The 18,178-nt window shown below is 37.1% G+C and overlaps 1 protein-coding gene across 2 annotated transcripts in view; it reads left to right on the forward strand.

Moving 5' to 3' along the window:
• The window catches only part of caln1 (calneuron 1), a 444,094-nt gene that overhangs the window by 87,302 nt on the left and 338,614 nt on the right, over positions 1–18,178 (forward strand). The gene's annotated exons all lie outside the window — the stretch shown is intronic.

Below are 18,178 nucleotides of genomic sequence, written 5' to 3' on the forward strand. Positions count from 1 at the left end.
TGGTCTCCAGGGACGACTTACACAAATTATTCAATAGATCACTGGAATCCTAACTGGAATGACTTGTGTGTTGAATGGTGAACTGCCAGTATCATTGTGGAGCAGAACCACTTGCAAATGTTCAAAACATGACATCAAAGAAACTGATAACACAAAATGAGCCGATTTGCTGTTTTGTCTACATGCTACATTTTTAAGAGATGTCTAATTTAGTTCCAGTTACCTGTGATTTTCTTCACAGAAGCTTAAGTACATGCCTAGTTGCATTTTGAAAGTTACCTTAGACTCTACTTAAACCACTCTGACAGTTAATGTATTCCAGTTCATGAAGTGTCCCTCCATGTATTTTCACTAGTTCTTTTGCCAAGTTAAAAAAAATACTGTTACAAATGGTGATTTATCAAAGGAAATAGCTTTACTCTATCACTGTTTCAAAACATCTCATTATTTTGAACGTTTTTCTTGGCTTTCTCAGTATTGTCTGCATTAAGGAGGCATGCTCTGCCAGGCTGCTGCACTGTAAAGACATTTATTCAATGCTGAAGGCTTTGTCTAGAATGGTGTATGGGTCGTTGTCCTTATGGATGAAATGCTGTTTTGTGTATTCTGCATGTTGGGAACTCAGGTGAGAAAATGGGTTACCGTACCACACCTGAGAACGCTGATGTGGTTTGTTTGCAGCAGTAAAAGATCATGTTAAGCTCTACTTACAAATGCAAACTGTGCCGTTTTCTCCCCCTTTTTCTAAGGTTGCTTTTTCAGGATCACATTATGTAATATCACAATATTGCAGTACATCATGATACACGCCATTCACAGTTTCAAATTATAACACGGTCATTACTATCCAGAATCACCCAGGCTCCTGTAGTGTCCATTAGGTCCTGCAAATCTCCCATTATACCTGTGGAAACTGCGTGTTCCTTCCCCAGGGATATAAAGGCACAAACATAACCATGGAAAAGGGGCAGGCAGCCCGCTAGGCAGAACCCTCAGCTGCCGACGACCTAGACTGTGTGTACTGCTTGGATGGGCCGCCTGAAAATCATGAACTGAACATCAGGAGTTCGACTCATGGAGTAAGAACTGTAAGAGGGATGTCTGATTGTTTTACTTCAAACCCACTTTGTTTAGAGGCTGCGGCTTTTCTGCTTTTCCTGTTGCCATTTGCTGCTCAGGTTTCCTTTGCCATGAGAAGCTCATAGACACAACCTGAGCTGTTGCCGTCTCAACTGCGGGCCACTCTGTCAGGTCATAAAGAAACCATACCAATGCTTCCGTACAATTGAGATATCTTGTTCACACTCCATTGAAAATTCTACACAAGGCTCTACTTCTAAAATGGTAGCATCAACATAGTGATGTGACAAAATTCAGTAGCAATTGCCCTTGGGCTCAATCTGTGCTGTAATTTAATTCATCCAGTTTAACCTCACTATTTTTGTCGTTCAGGTGTGTGTAGGATTGATACTATGTTAACAGAAAATGATGTAAATCACATATAAACACAGCAGTATTGGGGTAGGTTTAAAGGGGTGGATCATAATGATATTACCTTTATGTAAAATGGACAGTAATTGTATAATTATTGTCACATGTACTGAGATGCTGTGAAAATCCTTGTTTTGCATGCATTCAATAGATCGTTTCAAATAAAACTATGTTGAATAGTATAAAAGAAAAACCAATAATGGAATGCAAATTATAGTGCAACAGGCTGCACGGTAGTGCAGTGGTTAGTGCGATGCTGTACAGTATCAGAGATGCAGGTTCAATTCCTGCAGCTGCCTGTAAGGAGTTTCTCCGTTCTCCTCATGAACGCATGGATTTCCTCTGGTTTCCTCCCACGGTCCAAAGATGTACAGGTTGGTAGGTTAATTAGTCATTGTAAGTTGTACTGTGATTAGGCTAGGGTTAAATCGGGAGATCGCTGGATGGTGCAGCTTGAAGGGCCAGAAGGACCTATTCCGCACTGTATCTCAATAAACAAATAAATGAAATAATAACCTGATGGCATGAACATTGATTTCTCGAACTTACAGTAACGCCCCTCTCCTTCACCATTACCCCATTCCCATTACCCTCTCTCACCTTCTCTACTGACCTACCCATCACCTCCCTCTGGTGCTCTTCCCCCTTCCATGGCCTTCTTTCCTCTCCTATCACATTCCCCCTTCTCCAGCCCTGTGTATCTCTTTCACCAATAAACTTCCCAGCCCCTTCCAGTTTCACCTCTTACCTTGTGGTTCTTCCTCCCCTGCCCCCCCCCCACTTTCTTATTCTGACTCCGCATCTCTTATTCTAGTCCCGATGAAGGGTTTCAGCTTGAAACATGGACTGTATGCTTTTCTTGACCTGCTGAGTTCCTCCAGCATTTTGTGTGTCTTGCTTGGATTCCCAGCATCTGCAGATTTTCTTTCATTTCACATAAAATAGTAAGTTGCAAAGGCCGCAGTGAGGTAAATTGAGAATTCCCCTTCTGTTGTGCAAGAGGTCCATTCTGGAGTCTCTTAGCAGTGGCGTAGAGCTTGGTGCAAAGTCAGCATTCCACTATGTATTTCAGCTATTTCCCATTTCCATCCATTTCATATCAAGTAGGTCTCTTTTCTACTTATACTATTAAACAAAGTCAAAATCTACCCAAGGTGTGAAAGTTAATTTCAATCTTGAAGTTTTATGGAAGTCAAGAAGCTAATTTCTGATCGTGGCGATACATCAGAAATGACCCTGAAGAAAGGATTAACCATGCCTGCATATATCATGATTAAGAGCTCCTTAGTGAAGAGTGGCTGGTGGAAGAGTGCTGTTTCCATGGTCACAATGGTACTCCTGTATTTACTATCATCAATTCAGCCAGGGAGGGCAGATAGTGTATTGTTACAAGTCAACCATTAGTCACCATGTCTTGCATCTAACAAGACAAGAACACATCAGGGAAAATAGATTTCCTTTGGCAAAGAAGTTCAGAACGTCATTGAAAGCCTGCAACTGTCTCCTTCAAATTAAGAATAAATTATTCAACTCTGGCAATCCAGAAAACAGGCCAACTTTTTTTCTCCCAAATGTCATCATGTCCTTAACAAATTAGCTATGAAGACTTTCTGAGCAGTGGCGTTTTAGCACTGACAATAACTCACTGAAAATAACACCAATTAGTAGAAGGGTTAGTAACCAGAGGACACAGATATCAAGATAATTGGCAAAAGAGCAAGAGAGAATTTTTTTTTATTTGAGCTGCTATGATCTGAAACAACAGTCAAAAGATACTCAATAGTAACTTTCCAAAGGAAATTGGATGTATCTTTTAAAAGGGAACATTAGAGAAGCCATGAGCAAATTGAGGGAGACTGAAAGTACTTAGGTAGCTCTTTCAAGGAATCACAATGGGCAGTTGCTCTATGATTCTATGAAAGATGTGAGTTCCATGGACACTAAACTAGCCTTATCAGAGTTTTGTTTCTGAGAGTGATTGGAGAAGCATATCACTTTCAGTAATTTATTTATGTCAACAATTTACATTTTGGTGGGAGTTAATAAGAAATTTTAACTCACAGAGGTGATTGGGTCAGGAGGTAAAAAACCTTAAAACATCAGAAATCCATGCAGACCCAGACTCATGCACTCTTAATGGAAGTGTGAGGTAAGTTCAACGACCATCTGGCTGCAGAAACCATGTTAGTTGTTTCAGTTTTTAAGTAATGTTATGCATGTCCATGTTCCAATTTTAACCATTGTGATTGGGTTTACCACACTTGAAAAAAAACTTGGTCAAATCAGGAAGGTTGAATCCACAGGTAAATAACTTTAAACACTGCTTGAAGCACAGGAGGAGCATTTCCTTTGAATTCCATCTGCTCTCTCATCTGTGTGAGTGGATAGCCCAGCAAGATTCTGTAGTTGTTCTATAGGAATTCTTTTTATGAGACCTCCAGCAGATCAATCAGGCTTGTGGTGCACTTGGGATCTGCAGAAAAATAAATCTTGGAAAATAGCATGTATGAAAACATCGACATGTTCCCAGCCTTCAACTAACATCCCAATTCCTTCTCGGCCCCTTTCCTTTCCTTTCCTTTCCCATCCTTAGCACTCAGATCTGCAGCTGGATCTTCAACTTCCTCACAGACAGGACCCAGGCTGTAAAAATAGGGGACAAGCTCTCCTTTACAATCACTCTGAGCACTGGTGCCCCTCAAGGCTGTGTACTCAGCCCCCTGCTGTACTCACTGTACACCCATGATTGTGTAGCCAGGTTTCCATCAAACTTAATATATAAGTTTGCTGACGACACCATAATTGTAGGCCGTATCTTGGGTAATGATGAGTCTGAGTACAGAGAGGAAATTAAGAACCTGGTGGCATGGTGCAAAGACAATAACCTATCCATCAATGTCAGCAAGACGAAGGAATTGGTTGTTGACTTCAGAAGGAGTAGCAGACCGCAAGACCCCATCTACGTCGGTGGTGTGCAGGTGGAACAGGTCAAAAGCTTTAAGTTCCTTGGGGTGAATATCACAAATGACCTGATTTGGTCTAACCAAGCAGAATCCACTGCCAAGAAGGCCCACCTGTGCCTTTACTTCCTGAGAAAGCTGAAGAAATTTTGCCTGTCCCCTAAAAACTTCACTGATTTTTATAGATGCACTGTAGAAAGCATTCTTCTAGGGTGCATCACAACCTGGTATGGAAGTTGTCCTGTCCAAGACCGGAAGAAGCTGCAGAAGATTGTGAACACAGCCCAGCACATCACACAAACCAATCTTCCGTCCTTGGACTCACTTTACACCGCACGCTGTCGGAGCAGTGCTGCCAGGATAATCAAGGATAAGTCCCACCCAGCCAACACACTTTTTGTCCTTCTTCCCTCCGGGAGAAGTTCAGGAGCTTGAAGAATCATGCGGCCAGATTTGGGAACAGCTTCCTTCCAACTGTGATGACTGCTGAATGGATCGTGACCTGGATTTGGGCTGGGCCTTCCAAATATCCAGACCTGTCTCTCGTTTTTGTTTGCACTACCTTACTTTCCCTTTTCCATTTATGATTTATAATTTTAAATTTTTTATTATCGTTACTATTGATTTATACTCCAGGGAGCGCAAATCAAATATCACTGCAATGATTGTATGCTCTAGTATCAATTGTTTGGCGACAATAAATTAAAGTAAGTAAGTAACTTACTCTTGCTCATCATTGATGTTCTTTAGACTTTAAATTTTATTTCCTGTATCCTGTGGTTTCTAGATTACTTGCATTACATTTCCCAGGATTAGGGCATCAGAAATAAAGGAGGCATGCATTTAAGGTGGGAGGGAGGAGATCTGAGAAGAAAGTACCTGTACAGTGAGTTTCAGTTAATTGGGCCATTGGTTGATCGGGAAGCTGCTTATTTGGGGCAACTCAAAGAACAAAAACAAATTGAGAAAGTAGCTGGGATTCCCTTTATTTATGACACTATACCCCTTAATGGGGACTGGAGACTATTGCTGAACTAATAAGTCAGTCGCAAGCACGCCGTGTAGCCATTAGACACTACACCATGCTTTGAGCAAACAGTTCTTAAATAGCTTCACTTGCACGTTTGCATTCAAAAGGCAGTGATTTTTGTCACTGACAGCTGGTGGGTAATAAACAGTAAAACAGTTCAGAACTGTTTTACCCACTGTAGTTTCAAGCATTCAGGCTTGGAGATGCCAGAAACAGCCAGGAGTGAAAATGAAATGATTTCATTACTTCAACAAGTTAGACACGATGAAGAATTTGAAAGTATTGAAAACTACCTTGAATGTTCCAGTGAAAGTGAAGATGTGGAGAAGGCAACTGGCAAAAGCATTGTTTGAAGACAGTCAATTATTTGCATTAGGTGTCTGCACTGAATTTGTTCAATTCCAGTCAATCAAAAGAACACATTGAATTCTTCCATCGATAACTGTTCGGAACTAAGACAGAGTCATATAGTACTGTAGTAGTTTTGGTAGTGCTCTAACTTATTCCGTATTTCATTTAAATACATAATTAGTTACTCAGTTAAACTGTAGTTTGTCTTTTTGGAATACTTATGAAATACAAATTTGCATCAGGTCAGTGCCAATTGAGTTTGTATGGATAACCAAAATGAGCACCTCACAATAGTGTCTCAAATAATGCACAAGAACAGTAAAAAATCTAAAACAGCCATAAATTTGAATAAACCAGCAGGTGTGTTGCGTATGCTACCCACATCCTACTGTGCTCACAGAATGCCTCCAATTGCATATTGATAGCCCAAGGAAGCCAGTTACAGTTTATGGGTAATTATGCATACATAATATTACACTGGCAATTAACTAACAAGAGAAGTGTATATTTATGTAAGAAGGAAGAAATTCTGATGCCATGAGGAGAGCAAAGAATGGATAGTTCTTTAAAAAAAAGCCAGCATATATACTTCCTGATTCCTGCTACATTGGTTTAAGAATTCTTCCCGATTTACATTTTAGCAATGAAAAACAAATATTAAAAGTGGTGTAACAAAATTTATTATCAAATTCCATATACACTCATCAATTTATGATAAGACAAAGAAGTAAGAGGTCAAAACATTCACTGCCACAACAGTGGAGTTGATATTCCAACAGCAAAAGAAAATTTAAATCAATCTAGATGCTAGAAATCCAAAATAAAAACAGAAAACGTTTGAAACACTCAGCAGGTCAGGAAACATTTGTGGAATGACAAACAGTTTTCATTTCAGGACTGTTTTTCCAACTGAGGGCATCAGCATCTTCCTTTTTTATTCCAACACTAACATTTGGCTTCTATAACTGACACAATCAGAACCTGGTTTTTAAGTAATGGAACAGCTTCTTTCCAGCTGTGATAAGACTGCTGAATGGATCCTGACCCGGATCTGGCCCGTACCTTCCAAATATCCGGACCTGACTTGCACTACCTTATTTTCCCTTTTCTATTTTCTAATTATGATTTATAACTTAAATTTTTATTATATTTACTTTGATTTGTACTTCAGGGAGCGTGAAGCACAGTATCAAATATTGCTGTGATGATTGTACGCTCTAGTATCAATTGGTGACAATAAAGTTAAGTAAGTAAGTAAGAAAGTAATATGCAGTTTGTGACGTGTTGGCATGGACGTATTTCACTGATCTTACTTGGAACTGGCAGTTGTAATATCAAATTAATTCATATGTAGAGCTGGTAGCAGACAAATGAATCTGGGCAAAAATTTGTTCTGGTTAGAATAAATCTGATTTCAATTTCTTCCAAAATTGGATGTACATGTATCTGCAGATTAAGATATGTCAATGGCCTTGTAAGGCCACATTTTGAGATGTTTTTATTTCCTTTCTGAGCCCGAGAAGTAACATAAAGCAAATTAGTTGTTAAACTGCGGCTCCTTAAAACTATATTTCAGCAGCTGTTAATTTACCCAAAAGTTTATTTTCCTCAGGATTAGCAGGACTCACATTTTTGCAGCAGGCTGCTATGAGCACGTTAACTGGTTTTACACGAGCATTTCTCTGTCATCACTCGCAGGTTTCCCAGAATCTGGCAGTCATTCAGCTGCTGGGGTCGAAGTGGCGGCTTCATTTAAAATATGTGTACCTGAATCCAGACTCCACGACAATACATAATCATTTCATGTGCCATGGAAGTCTGAGCTGTACATTTGGAAGTGAGGCACTCAGTGTATTCCATGACTTCACTATTGTTTTCAATTTGTTTATGTATCTGGTGGAAGCTCTTATATGTCAATACAGGGAGGAGAGCTTGTATGAACTACATTTTAACAATCATTATTCATAGTGAAATATTGAGTATTGACAATTATTGTTAATAAATATAAAATGGATTCTAGCTCCTGAAGCAGTGGTATCAGTGGCATAAAGCAGTGGCATAAAGTTTAACTTCTGTTGTTTGTCCCTGTAAATCACATTATTTGCTGTTCCTTGTAATCTCTGGCTTTCAAGTCATCTACCAATAGAAATATTTTACCTGGTCAAGCTGTCTAGGAAGAATAAAATAAACTGTAGGAGGACAGTTGTTGAGCAGGGGCTGCTGAGTGGTTTCTAAGTACAATGCTGGAAAACATGTTTATACCTTGCACAAGCCTACTTAAAAGTAATTGAAAATCAAAATAACTGCAGGTGCTGGAACCATTCCGCAGATCAAGCAGCATCTGTAGAAAGGGAAACTGAGTTAATGTTCAGGTTGAAGACTCTTCGTTTCGAAGTAGGTAAAGGGGGAAAACAGGTTGTAAGCTGAGGAGGGATGGTAGGGGGCTGATAAATAGAGCAAATGAAATATCTCTGATGCTGTTCTACATTTCATAGCTCTATGTTTCTATTTGTTCTCTTTCCAGACTTCCTGCATTAAGCTTTCACCCAGATTACTTTATCTACAGTTTATTCCAGGGCCAACCCTGGATATGCTATTATCAGAGACATTCCTTTTTGTCTTTCTCCCACCTCTCTGAAATTTAAAACTAATTTGTTTCCTCTGTTTCCCATTTCTGACAAAGAGTCTTCAATCTGCAATATTATCTGTGCCTCACAATTCACAGATGCTGCCTGACCTGCTGGGTATTTCTAGCATATGGTTTTTACTTCTTAAAAATTTATTGGATAAGCTTTATGTGAAGTAATTAAGAAAGCAGCTGAGATTTTTACATTTACCTCTGGAAGACTTGGAGTCATAGAAAACTACAGCACGGAAAGAGGCACTTTGGCCCATCTGATCCATTTAAACTGCCTATCCTCATCAATCTGCATCCAGACCATAGCTGTCCATACCTGTCCCATCCATGTACCTATCTAAACTTCTCTTAAATGTTGAAATTGAAATCACATCTACCATTTGCACTGGCAGCTTATTCCATATTCTCATCACCCTCTGAGTGAAGAAGTTCTCCCTCATGTTCTCCTTAAACATTTAACCTTTCACCCCAACCCATGACCTCTACTTGTAGTCTCACCCAACCTTAGCTGAAGAAACCTGCTTGTATTCACCCTACCTATAAGTTTGAATGCCTCTACCCAATCTCCCCTCCGTCTTTTATGTTCTAGGGAGTAAAGTTCTAACCTATTCAAACTTTCCTGATAACTCAGGCCCTCCAGTTCCAGCAACATCCTTGTAAATTTTCTCTGCACTCTTTGAATATTGTTTACATCTTTAACTGCACACAATACTCCAAATTAGTCCTTACCAATGTCTTATATAACTTCAACATTATCCCAATTTCTATACTCAATACTTTGATCTATGGCAATGTGCCAAAAGCTTTCTTTACAACAACATCTACCTGTGACACCTCGTTCAATGAATTATGGACCCATATTCCTACATCACATCATTCTAACATACTCCTCAGTGCCCCACTGTTCACTGTGTAAGACCAACATGGAGGTGCAACACCTCACATTTGTCTGTACTAAATTCCATCTGTCATTTTTCAGCCCATTTTTCCGGCTGGGTCCAGGTCTCACTGCATGCTTTAATAGTCTTCCTTGCTGTCCACTACATCACCAGTCTTGATATCATCTGCAAATTAGTTGATCCAGTTAACCACATTATCATCCAGATTGTTGATATAGTTGAGAAACAACAATGGACCCAGCACCAATCTCTGCGGCACACCACTAGTCACAGGCCTCCAGTCAGAGAGGTACCCATTTACCACTCTCCGGCTTCTCCCACAAAGTTAATGTCTCATCCAATTTACTATGTTATCTTGAATATCAAGGGAATAACTAACATCCTAAGTGGGACCTTGGCAAATGGCTTGCTGAAGTCCATGTAGACAGTATCCACTGCCTTGCTGGTAACTTTCCTGGTAAACTTCCTTGAAAACTCTATAAGATTGGTTAGACATGACCTACCATGCACAAAACCATGCTGATTATTCCTAATCAGTCCTTGTCCTTCCAAATATTTATATGCCCTGTCCCTTAGAATACCTTCCAATAACTTACCCACCACTGACGTCAGGCTCTCTGGTCTATAATTTCCTGATTTATGTTGTGAGCCTTTCTTAAACAGTAGAACAATCTTAGCTAACCTCCAATCCTGAGGTACACTAAGGATGTCGCTAAGGATGATTTAAGTATCTTTGCTTGTACCCCTGCAATTTCTGCACTTGTTTCCTACAGGGTCCAAGGGAACTCATGTCAGACCCAGGGGATTTATCCACCCTAACTTTCCTCAAGATGGTAAAACACCGCTTCCTCTGTAATCTGTACGGGGTCCATGACCTTGCTGCTGCTTTGCTTCACCTCTATAGACACCATTGTCAATCTCCCAAGTAAATACAGATGCAAAAAATCTATTTAAGATTCTCCATCTCATTTGGCACTCCTTAAAGATTACCATTCTGATCTTTCAGAGGACCTAATTTGTCCTTTGCAATCCTTTGGCTCTTAACATACCTGTCGAAACCCTTGGGATTCTCCTCCACCTTGTCTGCTAGAGCAACCTTGTGCCTTCTTTTATCCCTCCTGACTTTCTTAAGTGTTCTCTTGCATTTCTTATACTTCTCAAGAACCTTATTTGTTTGTACTTGCCTATACCTTCAATGCACCCCCTTATTTTTCTTAACCAGGGCCTTAATATCTCTCAAAAACCAAGATTCCCAAAATAGCTTTAAGTTCCCTGGCATCCACATCACCAAGGACCTCACGTGGTCTGTACACACCAGCTGTGTGGTGAAAAAGGCACAACAGCATCTCTTTCAACTCAGATGGTTGAGGAAGTTTGATATGGGCCCCAAATCCTAATAACTTTCTGCAGGGGCACAACTGAGAGCATCCTGACTGGCTGCATCACAGCCTGGTCTGGGAACTGTATCTCCCTGAATCGCAGGATTCTGCAGAGAGTGGTGCGGACAGCCCAGCGCATCTGTAATTGTGGACTTCCCACGATTCAGGACATTTACTAGGACAGGTGTGTAAAAAGGTCTCATAGGATCACTGGGGACTCAAGTCACCCCACAATATATTCCAGCTGCTACCATCCAGGAAATAGTACCGCAGCATAAAAGCCAGGACCAACTGGCTCCAGATCAGCTTCATCCACCAGGCCATCAGACTGATTTGAGTGTATTCTTTATTACATTGACTGCTCTAGTTATTATAAATTACTATGATTGCACATTTAGATGGAGACATAACAGAAAGATTTTTACTCCTCACGTATGTGAAAGATGTAAGAAATAAAGTCAGTTCAATTGAATTCTTGTCTTTTACTCTGATAGCACAAACAAGTTTTGTATTCTCAAAATTTCATTTTTTGAAGCTCCCCGCTTACCAAGTACACCTTTCTCAGTAATCAGCCTGTCTCAATCCACACTGCCAAATCCTTTCTGATACTATCAAAATTAGCCTTTCTTCAATTTAGATTCTCAACCCGAGGACCATCCTGATCTTTTTCCATAATTTCAAGGTAGTTACCTTGAACCTAATGGCATTATGATCACTAGATGCAAAATGTTTGGTCACCTGCCTTGACTCATTCCCTATTAGGAGATCAAGTATTTCACAATCTCTTGTTGGGACATCTGTGTATTGATTAGGAAGCTTTCCTGAATACATTAGACGATCTCGATCCCATCTAGCCCTTTAACAGTATTTGAGTCCCTGTCAATATGTGGAAAGTTAGAATTACCTACTACTACAACCTTACGTTTCTTGCAACAGTCTACAAACTCTCTACAAATTTGTTCTTCTAAATCCTGCTGATTTTGGGTAGTCTATGATATAGCCCCATTAACATGTTCATACCTTTCTTATTCCTCATTTCCACCCATAAAGCTTCACTAGGTAAGTTCTCCTGCCCGTTCTTACTGAGCACTACTATGACATTTTCCCTGACTAGTAATGCCACCACATCTCCTGTAATCCCTCCCACTCTATCATGTCTAAAACAACGGAGCCCTGGAATACTGAGTTGCCAGTTCTGTACATCCTGCAACCAAGTCTCAGTAATGGTTACAATATCATTTTCATTTTTCATTTTTAGAATCTTTTTGTTGGTACATAATCTTCTACAGCTATAAAACTGTACAAAACTTCAACAGTTAAAATGTATACAATTAATAAAGCAGAACAAAAAAAAGCTGATCGTAATATATACAAATGAAAGAAAAAAATTATATAAAAGGAAAAGAAGGAAAAAAATTATATAAAAGGAAAAGAAGGAAAAAAAATAACCCCATCTAACTAAGAAAACCCCCCCCACTAACTACAAAAAAGGGAAAAAACCCATTAGGAATCAACCCCCAGAGCAATACGTCTTACCATCATCTACATATAAAGAAAAAGAATCATCAACCACCAATTCATATTTATATAGAATAAGACTGGAAGGGAACCATATAAAATAATTCAAATTATATGATAATATTTGGCAAAAGAGCCCCATCTTCTCTCAAAATTGAATCGGGGATCAAAAGTTCTACTTCTAATTTTTTCCAAACTGAGACATAACATTACTTGAGAAAACCATTCCATTAATATAGGGACAGAGTTATCTTTCCATTTTAATAAAATAGCCCTTCTTGCCAATAATGTAACAAATACAATTACATGTTGATCTGAAGATGAAATACCCTGAATATGATGCGGAACTACTCTAAATAGAACAGTCAATCTGTTAGGTTTTCAGAAGAAATTGTAGAAAATAAAGATTTCCAGAACGATTTTAATGAAGAACATGACCAGAACATCTGTGACAAAGTAGTTACTTCAGTTTTACACCTATCACAATAATTGGCTATACTAGGAAATATTTTAGCTAGTCTCTCCTTAGTTAAATAATAATGGTGAACAATTTTAAACACAAATTAAACAGTGATTGGCACATATAAAAGAAGAATTCATGTTTTTTCAAAACTTGCAGCCAATCTTTATTAACAAAGGTCATATTGTTCTCTCTTTCAATTTTGTTTAATCTTTAGTGAGAGGTTCTCTTTTTGTAACAAAAATAAATTATAAATTTTGCTAATGGTACCTCTCACTAAAGGATTCAACTTCAAAATGGTATCCAACAAATCAGATTCTTGCAAATATGGAAACTTAGATAAATATTGTTGTAAAAAATGTCTAACCTGAAGATATTGCAGAAAATGTGTTTGAGCAAGAGAATATTTGTTAATTAACTCTTCAAGAGTCATCAATCGACCATCACAAAATAAATCTGTAAAAGAATGGATCCCTTTATTTCAGCATAGGAGAAAAATGGGATCAGTTATTGAAGGTTTAAATAAAAAGTTTTGATATAAAAAACTAGACAACTTAAGTAGTTTAAAATTTAAAAAATTGCAAAACTGAAACCAAATCCGTAAGGACTATTTAATAACAGGGTAAAGATTTAAATCTGGAATTTTAGAGAGCTGTAAAGGTAATGGAGCTACTAATATTGAAGTTAAATGGAATTGTTTAACAGCTTTTAATTCCAAATCAACCCATAGTGGTTTTTGGCTCTTGTCGAGCCAATATAGCCCAAAACATAATTGTCTGATATTAACAGCCCAATAAAACATTCTTAAATTAGGAAGTGCAAGTCCACCATCTTTTTTTGATTTTTGTAAATGATACTTATTAATTCTTGGTCTCTTATTGTTCCAAATAAAGTAAGAAATAAGAGAGTTAATTTGATCAAAAGATCTTTTAGTTAAAAAGATAGGTATAGTTTGGAAAATATATAAAAATCTAGGTAAAATCATCATTTTCACTGCAGGGATATGACCTATTAAAGAAAGAGTAAGTGGATTCCATCTAGAAAATATTTATTTCATGGAGTCTATTAAAGGAACTATATTAGCTTTATATTTATATTTTTTAGTAATTATAATACCTAAATATTTAAAAGTATTAATGATTCTAAAAGAAATATCATTATATATAAAAACAGAGGTATTTAATGGAAACAATTCACTTTTATTCAAGTTAAGTTTATATCCTAAAAAATTACCAAAATCTTTTAGTGTTTCCAAAAAATTAGGAATTGATTCCTCAGGATTCTAAATAAAAACCAAAAGATCATCTGCATAAAGAGAAATCTTATGTATGGTTCATAGAGATACCATGAATATTTTTAGCTTCACGTAGTGTTATGGCCAAAAGCTCCAATGCAAGATTAAATAATAACGGGCTTAATGGACATCCCTGTCTCGTACCACGAGAAAGTGAAAAAAATGAGGAACTGAAATTATTAGTAATAACCGTGGCAATAGGATTCTTATAAATCATTTGAATCCACCTATTGAAATTATTACCAAAACCAAATTTTCCTAATACTTTAAACAAATATGGTCACTCAACTCTATCAATACCCTTTCTGCGTCGAGTGAGATAACACATTGAGGTTGCTTAGATAATGATGAATATATAATGTTCATCAATCTCCAAACATTAGAGAAAGAGTAATGGCCTTTAATAAAGCCCATTTGATCCATAGAGATGATTTTAGTTAAAATATTTTCCAAGCGGTTAGCCATTATCTTAGAGAGAATTTTTGCATCCGCATTTAATAGTGAAATAGGTCTATATGATGAACATTCAGTAGGGTCTTTATCTTTCTTAAGGGTTAAGGAAATAGATGCTTCATAAAAAGAAGGTGGTAAACTACCTTTCTCAAAGGATTCATGAAATATTTCCAAAAGATACGGAGAAAGAAATCTTTCAATTTTTTTGTAAAATCCTACCAAATAGCCATTAAGTCCAGGAGTTTTACTTGATTGCATTAGTAAAATAGCTTTCTGAATTTCATGCTTGGTAATTGGAGCATCAAGCATCTGTTGATCTTCAACAGAAATTTGAGGAAATTTAACCTTATGTAAAAAAGCCTTCATTTTGGAGGAATCTGCAGGAAATTGAGATCTATAAAGATCAGAATAAAAATCTTGAAAAGTATTATTGTCTTCATGGTTACTTGCTGTATCTCCATTGTTTTTACAAATCTTTAAAATTTGTCTTTTAGCTCTAGCTGCTCTTAATTGGGAAGCTAAGAGCGTATTATTTTTATCCCCAAAAATATAAAATTGACTTTTCAATTTAAGCAAATGTCCTTCAATAGGATATGTTAATAATAAATTATATTGTGATTGTAATTCTACTCATCTTTTAAATGAAACAACATTTGGAGAGATTGCATTAATGTTATCTAATTCTTTAATTTGTTTAGAGATTTTATCTAATTCCATTCTTGTTTGTTTCTTCAGTTTAGCTATATACAAAATAATCTGACTATGTAAATAGGCTTTTAATCTATCCCAAATTACTAACTTTGAGACGTTTCCTGTATTATTAAAGAGAAAAAACACTTTTATCTGAATTTCAATAAACTCAACAAATTCTGAACTTTGTAATAAGTGTTCTGGAAAACGCCAAAATGGTCTGGTAGAAGCAACATCTTTCAGTTCTAATATTAGGTTTAAAGGGGCATGATCAGAGATAACAATTGCATCGTACTCACATTTCTGAACATTAAATAAAAGTCGGGGGTCGACTATAAAATAGTCAATTCTCGAATATTTATTATGAACATGTGAGAGAAAAGAGTATTCTCTATCACTAGGATGCATATGCCTCCAAATTTAAATTCAACCATAATCAATTAAAAAAGGAATTAATAAGTGATGCAGAACGATTAGTGAGTTGATGTTTGGATGATGACTTATCCATTAAAGGATTTAAACAAGTATTAAAATCACCACCCATTAATAACATATATTCATTTAAATCAGGTAATAGAGGAAAGGCAGCTTTAAAAAATGAGGGATAATCAACATTTGGTCCATAAATATTAACTAAAACCATTTTCCTATTATAAATTATTCCTTTAACAATCAAAAATGTGCCATTAATATTGGCTATAATATCCTCCTGATTAAAAGGGATATTGGAATCAATAAAAATAGAAACACCTCTAATTTTACTCTGAGAGTTTGCATGAAACTGAGGATTCTTCTAAGATTTAAAAAATCGATTTTTATCACATAACCTGATATCTGTCTCTTGAGCAAAGAATTTATCAGGTTGGAATTGGTTAATAATTTTAAATGTTTTCTTATGCTTAATAGGATGATTCCAACCACAGACATTCCAAGTTAAAACATTTAACTGTTTAGATATTGTCATGAGACTTTGTATCTAAAAAGAGTAGTTAGACGCATGTCAGGATAAAGTAGATGAAAATGGCAGAGATGAATAACGATAATAATAATTTGTGTATGCTTCAGGATTCCATAATGGGGATAAAAAAAGAAAAACCCACCCAAACTACAAAGCCCGGAAATAAGTCGATATCGATCGACTCAAGCTCCAAGAAAAGCATAGAAAGCAATTATATACTCCACCTACCTAAATAAAAATTTTTAAAAATGAAAAAAAGTAATCTGTCTCTCCCTACCGAATATAAAACTTGTTACAGTCGACATATATCTCAATATAATTAAATTGGAAGGAACTGTTTATTTTTGTAAAACAAAAAGACCTTCAATTTTGAAAGTAACCTTCATAATATTAGATAAGGGAAGAACACATCCAAAGCAACTCTTGAAATATTTGCACAAAAGAAAAACATTTGCCATCTTTAAATTATCAAATCTATCTTTAAAACGTAAGGAAATCCAAATAATTACTTAAAAGATCTTTACAAAAGCATACAGAACAAAAAAAATTAGTTTATTTAAATGCTACAGAGAACAAATTCTAGATGGTTCAAAATTATCTACAGTCTTTCAACAGTTCTCCCACTATGTCTTCTGAGTTAAAACCATCCAAACCAGTCTTTTTCAGAGATAAAAATACATTTTAAGGTAAGGTCTTTCTATAACCATCAAATCTTCCAATTTCATCACCCTTAATGCCGCGAGACAATCAAACTGTTGTAAATCATTCAAACTTCAGGCTTCAGACTCGTCAGGCAAAGAGTTAATAAAACGCAATGCTTCAGCTGGGTCATCAAAAATACGAGCTCCAGAATTTTTGAAAAAAGTCTTAATTTAGCCGGTTATTGGAGTGATGGAAAGAGCTTTTTTTGGTAAGCTAATCTCATGGTCGAGGCAAATCCAGCATCCTTCTTAACAATTTTGCGTGGAAAATCTTCAAAAAAGCGAGTCTTCAAACCTTGAAATTGAAACAACCTTTGTTTTCTTTGCAAGTTTAATAATGCTGTCCTTGTCTCTAAAACGGAGAAAACGCACAACAATATGCCTGTTTTTACCTTGATCCAAAAGTTTTAAAACACCGGTTCTGTGAGCCATTTCAATATCTGGAGGTTGTGAACAAACCTCCAGAAGTAAAGACTGAAATATTTTAGCAAAATAATCCAGTGTGTCGGCAGATTCTGATTTCTCTTTTCATCCAACAATTCGAATATTATTCCGACGCGACCGAGCTTCCAGATCGACGATTCGTTGTTGAGCCTTTTCCAAACGAGAAGAAAGGGCAGCCGCATTTCGACTAACTTCTTGAAGATCGAGGCTCAGAGAGTCAAGTTTTTCTTCAAATTTCTCATTTAGTTGAGTTATTTCAGTGCCGATACTACTGATTTGAGACTCTAATCTTTTCACCCAAGGGGGTTCCTCCAAGAACTAGTCAGCTTTTTTAGGCTTTCCGTTGCCTGGGTCCGGGTTCTTTTGGTGCTTCTTAGAGTAGCCATAATTATAACTGTTGCTGTACAAATCCGACTGAATAAAGTTGACATTTCAAATTTTAAGTTGGAAAAGGGAGAAAAGGGAGGGATTAAATGTGGACAGAAAGAAACTATGTCTTACATGTCCGTGAGCGGAAGGCGGAGTCATAATCCTATGTGTTGATCTATGCCCTAAGCTTATCTGCCTTGCTTACAATACTTCTTGCAATGAAATATGTGTAACTCAGAACATTAGTTTCACCACCCTCAACCTTTTTATTCTTGACTTCATCTGAGGTCTTAACAACATCTGGCTCCATAACCACTCTACTATCTGTTCTGGCACTCCGGCTCCCAGTCTCCTGCAACTCTAGTTTAACTCTCTCCGTGCAATAGCAGAAAACACTCCTGCTAGGATATTCGTCTCCCTCCAGTTTAGGTGCAAACCATCTCACCTTCTCTGGAAGTGAGCCCACTGTTCCAAAAATCTGAATCCCTTCCTCATTCTCCAACTCCTTAGGCACATGTTAAAATGTATGATCTTCCTAATTCT

This window comes from Hypanus sabinus, chromosome 6 (genome assembly GCF_030144855.1).
Source record: "Hypanus sabinus isolate sHypSab1 chromosome 6, sHypSab1.hap1, whole genome shotgun sequence".
NCBI classification, from domain to species: domain Eukaryota; kingdom Metazoa; phylum Chordata; class Chondrichthyes; order Myliobatiformes; family Dasyatidae; genus Hypanus; species Hypanus sabinus.